This window comes from Heterodontus francisci, chromosome 2, assembly GCF_036365525.1.
Source record: "Heterodontus francisci isolate sHetFra1 chromosome 2, sHetFra1.hap1, whole genome shotgun sequence".
NCBI classification, from domain to species: domain Eukaryota; kingdom Metazoa; phylum Chordata; class Chondrichthyes; order Heterodontiformes; family Heterodontidae; genus Heterodontus; species Heterodontus francisci.
The window spans coordinates 217,101,353-217,112,199 of NC_090372.1; positions in this window are offsets into that span (position 1 = coordinate 217,101,353).

Below are 10,847 nucleotides of genomic sequence, written 5' to 3' on the forward strand. Positions count from 1 at the left end.
CACTTGTGAATGTCCTGTGAATCCACGTAAAACAAGTTTGCTTTGAATTTTCCAATCTACTTTACTAACATTGGTGGTGTTTACGGTGGTTCGGGATCCTCCAGTGTCCCAAAGGAATGTGACAGGGCGGCCTCCAACCCTACCATTCACTAGGGGTCTCCCTGTGTTCTCCCACCGTGTGTCACACACCCATAACGGAGAGGCCTGCAACCGTCATTGTGGTTCAGGGTACAACCCCGAAGACGGTGCTATCTCTATTATATCACATTGAGGATTTGACCTATTCAGTCCTTCCACGGGTAGGCTCTGGCGTTTGTTCTGGCCTCCTCCCCGACCTGCATTTTCTCGTCTCGGGTTTGGGCATTCTCTTTTGAAATGTCCCTCCTGGCCACAGTTACAGCAGTTCTGAGTTCTCCCTGTTCCTGGGACGGATCCTCTCCCAATGCCTCGACCCCTTCCTCCTGTCTGATAGGCGGGGTGGGGTGCCCCTTGTGTAGTTCCCCTCCCTTCATTTCTCCAGGTTATTATCTGATCTTTGACAGGCATCACCTTTCCCCAAGGGGCCTTGGAGAATTTTGTTGTTTCCTTCTCCCATGCTCTAACCATCCTCCTGAGTAGCCAAGCCTCTGTGTGCGTGTCATCAGAGGGATCAAATTGATCAAGTGCCCTTCTTGACTCCTCAGTGCCATGTGACACCAGCGTTCTCAGCCATCGGTTTCTAATCTCTGGCGTTGGATTGGCTCTATCTAGGTTTGCGCCATGTACCCCTTGAAACACCGCCCAGATGCGAGCCGCAGACGCGACAGGGTGTTCACCTTTTCTTTGATAGCATTTCGTTAGCGCCTCCACTGGGTCCCCTCTGTTAACGCCCATGACGTTTAATACTTGATCTTTTAAATCCTCATTTGTGCCTCTACCGAGTTTTTGCTCCTCCGGTAGGGCGGAGTGTATGTGAGGGTGTAGCATATTATAATTAATTTTCTTTCTTCAGCATCATCTAAGCCTTGTATTCCTCTCTGTTGACTGACCGCTTGGAATAGCTCCCTAGGATCATCCCCGGGTGCGCACGTCCCAATATCTTTCGCAATATCCCTCAATTGCTGTACCCCCATTGGAGTGGAATATGTCATACGTGGGCCAGCTGCCACCTGGCCATCTGCCCCTATCGCTGCCCTAGTGATCACAAGGGGGGCCATGGGGACTGATGGCTCCTTTGGCTCTGGCTCATGTGCTGGCGGAGGATCCTCGGGTAGAGGGTCTCCGTCATCATGGCCGTATCTAGCCGCTTCATCTGCTAACTCATTCCAATCTATGCCCCCTTCACCATTCTCCTCACTTCCTTCAGGTGCAAAATCACAGATTATACCTCTCTGCGTGGCTAGCTGCTCTTGCAGTCTCGCTATGTATTTTTGACACTTTGTGTGATCACCTGAATTACTTCTCTTTTCCTGAACTGCTCTCTGAATCACATTCATAGCAGTTTTTAAATCACTACATTGTTGTTTCCATCCTTCCACCTCAGCTTTAGCTGCTTGGGCTTCTCCCTCTTGCCTACTTTTTTCCGTAACTAGTTTTTCACACTGTAACTGATATTGGTTCATATGCATCAAATCCACACTTCTCTGTCCCTGCAAATCAGTTACTTTTTTCACTAAGGTGGGCTGCCTCCTCACGGAGTTTTGTAATCTCTTCCTCTAGTCTGTTCTGCTCATTTTTAGCCTGCTGTTGGCATTCTATCCATTCCTCAAGTAAACAGCCGATAGCTACTGACTTCTGTATTTTTAAAAATTTCCTAGCTGACATCTTTGCTTGTGGAATCTTCCAAAGGGCTTCTCCTACCGGTTTTCCCTTGTCGCTAGTGTGACCTGCATACTCCACGTATTGCGGCCCATTCCCTATTACATATTTTTGGAGGAGTCCCTTCCAATCAAAACAATCCAAGTCCTCAGGGCTTGGAGATTCCCTTTTACTCGTCATCTTATGTTAGTAGCTATGAATTAATCCCTAAGTTCCTGTTCTCTCTGTACTTTGCCAATTCAGTTCGGCTCGAGTCTCCCACTGATTCAACGGAGAGATTGATCCTCGTGCCCACCCAGGGACGCCAATTATGTAAACCGTGGCGCAGGGTCAACTCCCCCTTGGCACCTTTATTCCCTCCACCCACTTGATCCTGGCCGTCACGTGGGACTAAGTCCTCTTAATTCAGGCTCAGGCTGGGTGTTTGGGATATCGGGGTTACAGGAGAGCCACCCTCCACCTAATCCACTGGCTACAGTTAATGGCTTCGTACAAAGAGGAGGAAACTCAGTCCTTTCTTTAACTATCAAGTTACTTTATTCAACTTGTTGTACAATGTAAGAATAAGGCTTATACACTTGGTTAGACAAAAGCATGCAACTCAAACTGGGTTATACAGTTAATAATAAAGCTAACTAGAATCGATAAGCATACCCACTAGGTTCCTCTGACCTTTCCCTGACCTAGTCACAGAAAACAAAGGATAATACCCGAAAAAGGGGAGAGCTGACGTTGGCCAGGCGTTACGTTCTCTCTCTCTTTTACGTCGTCATCGCGTTGCTGACGCAGGGTCTTCCACTTCCACGATGGTTGGTCTCCGGAGTTTCTCGCTGGCTCTCTGCCCGAGATTCTCCATACTTATTCTCTTTCTTATCTCTTCGAGCTGTGCAGTCTCTTTCCTGTTGCTTTAGGCCTGCTCACCTTGTTCGTATCTTCTCCTTATTGGCCCAGGCCCAAAGACCCTGGTATCATTCTTTGTCCAAATAAGACTCTATGCTTGTGATCTCTCCTTGTCTTTCACATAAATTAATTAGTTCAAACTGGTTTTTACCAGCACAGGCCAGTGCCTGAGCTCAGGTTACTTTAGTTCACAAGCTGTTCAACAGTGTCTGAGCTTGGGTTACTTTAGTTCACAAGCTATGCAACAGTTTGTAACAGATTCAGTACTTCTTGCAGCCCCTGGCCAACAATGTTAACTTTGTGTATTCCTTGTACGAGTACCCCCAAGTCTCTCTGATCATCAACACTTACCAGTTTCACACCTTTTAAAAAATAATCTGTTTTTCTATTTTTACGTCCAAAGTGAACAACATCACACTTCCCTACATTATACTCCATTTGCCATCTTGTTGCCCATCCACTTAACCTGTCTATATCTTTTTGTAGCCTCTCTTTGTCCTCCTTGCATCTTACCTTACCACCGAACTTTGTATCATCAGCAAACTTAGATATATTACTCTCTGTTTCTTCATCCAAGTCATTAATGTAGAGTGTAAATAGCTGAGGCCGCAGCACTGATCCTTGCGGCACCCCACTATTCACTGCCCGCCAACTTGAAAATGCCCCATTTATGCTCACTCTGCTTCCCGTCTGTTAACCAATCCTCTATCCACACTAATGTATTACCCCCAACACCATGAGCCCTTATCTTGCCTATTAATCTTTTATACGGCACCTTATCGAATGCCTTTTGAAAATCCAGGTACACTAGGCTTTTGACAAGGTCCCACATGGCAGACTGGTTAAAAAAAATAAAATCCCATGGGATACAGGGAAATGCAGCAAGGTGGATACAAAATTGGCTCAGTGGCAGGAAACAAAGGGTAATTTTTGATGGCTGTTTTAGCGACTGGAGGACTGTTTCCAGTGGGGTTCCACAGGGCTCAGTATTGGGTCCCCTGATTCTTGTGCTGTATATTAACGATTTGGACGTAAATGTAGGGGGCTCAGTGATGCTCAGTTTGGGTTCCGCTAGGGCCACTCAGCTCCTGACCACTTTAAAGCCTTGGTTCAAACATGGACAAAAGAGCTGAACACAAGAGTGGAGGTGAGAGTGACTGCCCTTGACATCAAGGCAGCATTTGACCGAGTATGGCATCAAGGAGCCCTAGCAAAACTGAGGTCACTGGGAATCAGGGGAAAACCCTCCGCAGGCTGGTGTCATACCTAGCGCAAAGGAAGATTGTTGTGGTTGTTAGAGGTCAATCATCTGAGCTCCAGGACATCACTGCAGGAGTTCCTCAGGGTAGTGTCCTAGGCCCAACCATCTTCAGCTGCTTCATCAATGACCTTCCGTCAATCATAAGGTCAGAAGTGGGGATGTTCGCTGATGGTTGCACAATGTTCAGCACCATTCATGACTCCTCAGATACTGAAGCAGTCCGTGTAGAAATGCAGCAAGACCAGGACAATATCCAGGCTCGGGCTGAGAAGTGGCTAGTAACATTCGCGCCACACAAGTGCCAGGCAATGACCATCTCCAGCAAGAGAGAATCTAACCATCTCCCCTTGACATTCAACGGCATTACCATCGCTGAATCCCCCACTATCAACATCCTAGGGGCTACCATTGACCAGAAACTGAACTGGTGTAACCATATGTATCTCTAAATAAAAATAAAATAAAAATATAAATACCGTGCCTACAAGAGCAGGTCAGAGGCTAGGAATCCTGAGGCGAGTAACTTACCTCGTGGCTCCCCAAAGCCTGTCCACCATCTACAAGGCCCAAGTTAGGAGTGTGATGGAATACTCTCCACTTGCCTGGATGGGTGCAGCTCCAACAACACTCAAGAAGCTTGACATCATCCAGGACAAAGCAGCCCGCTTGACTGGCATCCCATCTACAAACATTCACTCCCTCCACCACCGACGCACAGTGGCAGCAGAATGTACCATCTACAAGATGCACTGCAGCAATGCACCAAGGCTCCTTCGACAGCACCTTCCAAACCCACGACCTCTACTAACAAGAAGGACAAGAGCAGCAAATACATGGGAACACCACCACCTACAAGTTCCCCTCCAAGTCACACGCCATCCTGATTTGGAACTATACCGCCGTTTCTTCACTGTCGCTGGGTCAAAATCCTGGAACTCCCTTCCTAACAGCACTGTGGGTATACCTACTCCAAATGGACTGCAGCGGTTCAAGAAGGCAACTCACCACCACCTTCTCAAGGGCAATTAGGGATGGGCAATAAATGCTGGCCTGGTCAGCAAAGCCCACATCCCATGAATGAATTTTTAAAAATGATCAAGAAGTTTGCGGATGACACAAAGATTGGCCGTGTGGTAGATACTGAGGAGGATAAATGTAGGCTGCAGAAAGATTTTGATGGTCTGGTCAGATGGGCAGAAAAGTGGCAAATGGAATTCAACTTGGAGAAGTGTGACATGATGCATTTGGGGAGGTCACACAAGGCAAGGGAATACACGATTAATGGGAAAATACTGAGAAATGTAGAGGAAGTAAGGGACCTTACAGTGAATGTCCACAGATCCCTGAAGGCAGCAGGACAGGTCGATAAGGTGGTTAAGAAGGCATATGGAGTTCTTTCCTTTAGTAGCTGAGGTATTGAATATAAGAGCAGGGAGGTTATGCTAGAACTGTATAACTCATTGGTTAGGCCACAACTTGAGTACAGTGTGCAGTTCTGGTCACCTCATTACAGAAATAATATAATTGCACTAGAGAGGGTACAGAGGAGATTTACGAGGATGTTGCCAGGACTGGAAAATGCAGCTATGAGGAAAAATTGTATAGGCTGGGGTTATTCTCCTTGGAGCAGAGAAGACTGAGGGGAGGTCTGATTGAAATGTACAAAATTTTGAGGGGCCTGGATAGCGTGGGGGTGAAGGGTCTATTCACCTTAGCAGAGAGGTCAGGGACGAGGGAGCATAGATTTAAAGTGATTGGTAGAAAAATTAGAGGGGAGATGAGGAAAACCTCTTTGACCCAGAGGGTGGTGATGGTCTGGAACTCACTGCCTGAAAGGGTAGTTAAGGCAGAGACTCATTCAAAAGGAGTCTGGATATGCACCTCAAGGGCCGTAACCTGCAGGGCTACGGACCAAATGCTGGAAGGTGGGATTAGAATAGATGGATTGTTTTTTGGCCGGCAGAGACAAGATGGGCCAAGTGACCTTTTTCTGTGCCTTAAACTTTCTATGATTTCTATGACTACAACTACTGGTTCCCCTTTATCTACCCTAATAGTCACATCCTCAAAAAACTCTATTAAATTGTTGAACAGGATCTCCCTGTAGTAAAACCATGCTGACTTGTTCTAATCATACTATGCTTTCCAAGTGCAATGTTAAGACTTCTTTAATAATAGTTTCCAGCATCTTCCCAATGACTGATGTTAGGCTAACTGGCTTGTAGTTCCCTGTTTTCTCTCTACTTCCTTTCTTGAAAAGTGGTTCAACATTTGCAACTTCCAATCTGACGAATCTAATGAATTCTGGAAAATCATAGCCAGACATCCACTATCTCTGCAGCTATCTCTTTTAGAACCCTAGGATGTAGGCCATCTGGTCCCAGGGACTTGTCAGATTTAAGTCCCTCAAGTTTCTCCAAACCTTTTTCTCGGCTGATATCAATATCCTCACTCTTTTTAGCCCCTAGGTTACTGCCTATTTCTGGTATGGAACCTGTGTCTTCTACAAACATCATCTAATACCCCCTCCTTCACCTTGTTCCAATTTCCTGAAGAATATATAGGGACATGAGAGCCAAGAAATTACCATCTTCACCCATTGGGGTGGTCCCAAAAGTCACACACTTCCTGCCCTGTTTTGAACTCTGGGGTGCAGTTGTGTAGTGGTTATTTTGCCACCAGAAATCCTGTTGTGAAGATCGGTGAATTCAGATTTTCTAAATCTGGAAATAAAAAGCTGGTATCAGTAAAAGTAACCACAAAGGTGGTAGATTGTCGTAGAATCTTAACTCATTAGCTCATGTCCTTTAGGGAAGGAAACCTGCTGTTCTTGTCCAGTCTGACCAATACATGACTCCAATCTCAGATCAGACTTGTAACTACCTAAGCAACCCACTCATTCAGTTATAGCAGCAGTTCAAGCAGAAGGTCAGTGTTACCAGAAATGGACAGCGAATGAATTAAAAAATTTTCCAATACCTTGGCCCCAGTACCAGCTCATACACTCCATGGTTTATTCCCCTATCCTTCATCAAATTCTTCTCCTCCATGAATGCTATAGTAGTTCTCCTCAACTCTTCTCTCACTGGGGCATAAGTCTGAGTCAAAGGTTGTGGGTTCAAGACCCACTTAAAGGCCTGAGTGCATTATCTAACCTGACACCCCACTGCAGTACTGAGGGAGTGCTGCTCTGCCAGAGTTGTCATTTTCAGGTGACTGATCAGGTGGAAGCAAAATATCCAATGGCACTATTCAGAGTTTTATCTGTATCCTGGCCAATACTCCCCCCTCAATCAATTAAAACAAAATGGATTAACTGATTATTTATATCTTTTTATCTTTGTGTCTGCAAAATTATGACTGTTTCATAGAACATACAACAGTACAGCACAGTACAGGCCCTTTGGCCCACGATGTTGTGCCGAACCTTTAACCTACTCTAAGATCAAACTAACTACCTACCCTTCATTCTACTATCATCCATGTACCTATCCAAGAGTCGCTTAAATGCCCCTAATGTATCTGCTTCTACTACCACCACTGGCAGCGCATTCCACGCACCCACCACTCTCTGTGTAAAGAACCTACCTCTGACATCTCACCGAAACCATCCTCCAATAACCTTAAAATTATGCACCCTGGGGATAGCCCTTTCCACCCTGGGAAAAAGTCTCTGACTATCCACTCTATCTAAGCCTCTCATCATCTTGGAACCCTCTATCAAGTCTCCTCTCATCCTTCTTCGTTCCAATGAGAAAAGCCCTAGCTCCCTCAATCTTTCTTCATAAGACATGCCCTCCAGTCCACGCAGCATCCTGGTAAATCTCCTCTGCACCCTCTCTAAAGCTTCCACATCCTTCCTATAATGAGGCGACCAGAACTGAACACAATATTCCAAGTGTGGTCGAACCAGGGCCTTATAGAGCTGCAGCATAACCTCGCGGCTCTTAAACTCAATCCCCCTGTTAATGAAAGCCAACACACCATACGCCTTCTTAACAACCCTATCAACTTGGGTGGCAACTTTGAGCGATCTATGGACATGGACCCCAAGATCCCTCTGTTCCTCCACACTACCAAGAATCCTGTCTTTAAGCCTGTATTCCGCATTCAAATTCGACCTTCCCTACATAACCATGATTACGCCTTCAAGTACTTCATTCATTGTGAAGAAAAGACCTGCATTTATACAGCGCCTTTTCACAACCTCAAGATGACCCAAGACGTTTCATAACCAATGACGTTGTTTTGAAGTGTAGTCACTGTTATAATGTTACAAACAGCAATGAAACAATGATGAAATAATCTGTTTTAGTGATGTTGGTTGAGGGTAAAATGTTAGCTAGCATACCAAGGAGAACTCCACTTCAAAATAGTGCTGTGTGATCTTTTATGTCCACCTGAGAGGGAAAATGGGCATTTCACTTTAACATTTCATCTGGAAGACAGTGCCCCCAATGGTGCAGCACTCCCTCAGTACTTTTTTTTATTCTTTCACAGGATGTGGGCTTTGCTGGCTATGCCAGCATTTCTTGCCCAATCTTAATTGCCCTTGAGAAGGTGGTGGTGAGTTGCCTTCTTGAACTGCTGCAGTCCATGTGGGGTAGGTACACCCACAGTGCTGTGAAGGAGGGAGTTCCAGGACTTTGACCCAGCAACAGTGATGGAATGGCGATATAGTTCCAAGTCAGGATCATGTTAGGCCAGCAAATTGCCCTTGAACTGAGTGGCTTGCTAGGCCATTTCAGAGGGCAGTTAAGAGTCAACCACATTGCTGTGGATGAACAACAAAAGAACAAAGAACAGTACAGCACAGGAACAGGCCATTCGGCCCTCCAAGCCTGCGCCGATCTTGATGCCTGTCTAAACTAAAACCTTCTGCACTTCCGGGGTCCGTATCCCTCTATTCCCATCCTATTCATGATGCCTCTTAAACGTCGCTATCGTAGCTGCTTCCACCACCTCCCCCAGCAGCATGTTCCAGGCACTCACCACCCTCTGTGTAAAAAAACTTGCCTCGCACATCCCCTCTAAACTTTGCCCCTCGCACCTTAAACCTATGTCCCCTAGTAACTGACTCTTCCACCCTGAGAAAAAGCTTCTGACTATCCACTCTGTCCATGCCACTCATAACTTTGTAAATCTCTATCACGTCACCCCTCCACCTCCATCGTTCCAGTGAAAACAATCCGAGTTTATCCAACCTCTCCTCATAGCTAATACCCTCCAGACCAGGCAACATCCTGGTTCTCTTCTGTACCCTCTCCAAAGCCTCTACATCCTTCTGGTAGTGTGGCGACCAGAATTGTACGCAATATTCCAAGTGTGGCCTAACTAAGGTTCTGTATAGCTGCAGCATGATTTGTCAATTTTTATACTCTATGCCCTGACCAATGAAGGCAAGCATGCTGTATGCCTTCTTGACCACCTTATCCACCTGCGTTGCCACTTTCAGTGATCTGTGGACCTGTACGCCCAGATCTCTCTGCCTGTCAATACTCCTAAGGGTTCTGTCATTTATTGTATACTTCCCACCTGTATTAGACCTTCCAAAATGCATTACCTCACATTTGTCCGGATTAAACTCCACCTGCCATTTCTCTGCCCAAGTCTCCAACCGATCTATATCCTGCTGTATCCTCTGACAATCCTCATCACTATCCGCAACTCCACCAACCTTTGTGTCGTCCGCAAACTTACTAATCAGACCAGCTACATTTTCCTCCAAATCATTTATATATACTACAAACAGCAAAGGTCCCAGCACTGATCCCTGCGGAACACCACTAGTCACAGCCCTCCATTCAGAAAAGCACTTTTCCACTGCTACCCTCTGTCTTCTATGACAGAGCCAGTTCTGTATCCATCTTGCCAGCTCACCTCTGATCCCGTGTGACTTCACCTTTTGTACCAGTCTGCCATGAGTGACCTTGTCAAAGGCTTTACTGAAGTCCATGTAGACAACATCCACTGCCCTTCCTTCATCAATCATCTTTGTCACTTCCTCAAAAAACCGATCAAGTTAGTAAGACACAACCTCCCCTTCACAAAACCATGCTGCCTCTCGCTAATAAATTCATTTGTTTCCAAATGGGAGTAAATACTGTCCTGAAGAATCCTCTCCAAGGAGTCATATGTAGGCCAGCAGACATTAGTAAACCAGATGGGGTTTTACAACAATCAACAATGGTTACTAACTTTTTAATTCTAGGTTTATTAATTGAAACTCAAATTTTACCATCTGCTGTGGTGGAATTTGAACTCATGTCCCCAGAGTCCTAGCCTGGGCCTCTTAGTCCAGTGACATTACCACTACACCATCAACTCCTCTTGTAGCTGCAGTACTTATATGGCTGGTTCAGTTCAGTTTCTGGTCGATGCTGAGCCCCAGGATGTTGATAGTGGGGGATTCAGCGATGGTAATGCCATTGAATGTCAAAGGGAGATGGTTAGATTCTCTCTTGTTGGAAATGGTCATTGTCTGGCACTTGTGTGGCACCAATGTATCTTGCCACTTATCAGCCCAAGCCTGAATGTTATCCAGGTCTTGCTGCATATGGACTGCTTCAGTGTCTGAGGAGTCGTGAACGGTGCTGAACATTGTGCAACCATCAGTGAACATCCCACTTCTGACTTTATGATTGAAGGAAGGTCATTGATGAAGCAGCTGAAGTTGGTTGGGCCCTGAGGAACTCCTGCAGTGATATCCTGGGACTGAGTGCTATTCCTGTCAGATTTCTGCATCTGTTCCTTTTCTGTTACAGGAGTGATATTAACTGCTTTGTGTTTGGAATCAATTTCTACATATCTGCCACACTTCAGAATGAGGCAGGGTAAGGGGCAGTTGAAAATTTTTTGCCTTTGTGCGTTAAAAAAAAAACACTTCTTT